Genomic DNA, 1,955 nt, shown 5'->3' with positions numbered 1-1,955 from the left:
TGAGGAGATGGCTAATAATCAGAATAATCAGCTACTTCCTGTGGATCCTTCAAATCTGAATCTTGCTCATCGTACTATGTATGATTATGTCAAACCCACTCTCACTAGGGCTAAATCGAGTATTGTTAGGCTTGCTATTGCTGCAAATAATTTTGAACTAAAACCTAACACTATTCAAATGATTCAATAGTTTGTTCAGTTCGATGGTTCGCAGGATGAAAACCTAAATACACATTTGGCTAATTTTCTTGAATTTTGCGACACTTTCAAGATCAACGACATTTCCAATGACGCCATTCACCTACGATTATTCCCCTTCTCGTTGAGAAATAAGGTTAAGCAGTGGTTGAACTCCCTCCTACGAGGTTTTATCACTAGTTGGGATCAAATGACCGAGAAGTTTTTGCTGAAGTACTTCCCACCGGTTAAGACAGCAAAATTGAGGAATGATATCTCTTCCTTTGTACAAATGGATTTAGAGACATTATATGATGCATGGGAGAGGTGTAAAGATTTATTGAGAATGTGCTTTCACCATAGGTTACCTCTATGGCTACAGGTTCAGACTTTCCACAATGGTTTGAACCCTTTAACTAGGCAAATGATCGATGCAGCAACCGTTGGTACTATAAATAATAAAACACCAGAGGAGGTTTATAAGTTTATTGAGGAGATGTCACTGAATAATTATTAGTGGCAAGTCATGAGGACAAAGTCGACAAAAGTAGCTAGTGTTTTTAATGTTGATGCGGTCACCATGTTAACAAACCAGGTAGAACTATTAAATAAAAAGATTGATGGTTTGTGTGTTTCTACGCAGGTACATCCGGTGATACAGTGTGACACAAATGGAGGTGGAATAAACAATGCAAAATATTTACCCTACGGTCCTAGCATGTAGCATGAGCAAATAAATTATATGGGTAATAATTCTAGACCTCGAAACAACCCTTAGAGTAACACTTATAATGCAGGTTGGAGGAACCACCCAAATTTCTCACGGGAAGGTCAAGGATATCAAAAACCACCACCCCCTCCAGGTTTTCAACAACGACCTTATCGGCCAGAAAAGAAACCGAACCTTAAAGAGATATTGGAAAAGTTTATTTCGGTGTTAGAGACTTGTTTCCAAAACACCGAGGCTGCTTTGAAAAATCAGAAAGTGTAACATCCCAAAAATCAGGGGTTAGTAGAATCGGACTTGTGAATCGAGAGAGAGTGGTCATGCCTTAATTTTTTAAATTTATCTATGCATTTTTAGGAAATAAATTAGGTATTAGTTTGTTGGTTAAATGTTAGTGAAACGTTCCTTAAAATCCAAGTTCAAATCCCTTCTCTCTCACCATTTTTATTATTTTGCAAAATTTGCCTTAAACCGTAGTATATGACAAGCCTTGTTTTTAAAATAAATATTGCAAAATTATTTCAAGAATGAGGAAAAAAACCTAATGGCTAAAAGAAATATGAGAAAGTATGGAAATTAAATGAGGTCTTAAGTTCGAATCCCTTCCCTTGCAAAATAATTAAATTTTGCAAAATCCCTTGATTTTTTTAATGTGTGTGCCATTCATACCCTTGAAACCTAAGTATAAATATAAATTTTTATTGTATTTTTCAGCCTTTAATTCAACTTTTACCTACCCAAGCCGTTCACTCTCTTCCTCTCCTTTTCTCTTCAGTTTTTTGTCTTTCTCCTATTGTTGTTGTCGCCTACACCTAGCTTTACCATCTCTTTCTTCTTTTTCTTTTTGCCACAAGATTTGTTAACATATTTCCCACCATATTATTGTCATTTTTCTTCATTAAAATCATCCCCAAATATGAAATCTTGAACTCTAAGATCGATCCTTTAACACCCCTAACCCCGTCCCGTTACCGAAATAGGATTACGGAGTATTATCGGTCATTACAGTACATTTATACGCAAAACAAGAATAAATATAATACTATACATC

At 35.7% G+C, this 1,955-nt stretch overlaps 1 non-coding gene across 1 annotated transcript; it reads right to left on the bottom strand.

Annotated features, from left to right (window-relative positions):
• Window positions 1–436: 436 nt before the first annotated feature.
• LOC128296066 (small nucleolar RNA R71) lies at window positions 437–543 on the bottom strand. Its single transcript, XR_008286614.1, has one exon. It is a non-coding gene; the product is annotated as a small nucleolar RNA R71 (small nucleolar RNA).
• Window positions 544–1,955: the final 1,412 nt, after the last annotated feature.

This window comes from Gossypium arboreum, chromosome 7 (genome assembly GCF_025698485.1).
Source record: "Gossypium arboreum isolate Shixiya-1 chromosome 7, ASM2569848v2, whole genome shotgun sequence".
NCBI lineage: Eukaryota > Viridiplantae > Streptophyta > Magnoliopsida > Malvales > Malvaceae > Gossypium > Gossypium arboreum.
This window is presented reverse-complemented; position numbering and strand designations above follow the sequence as displayed.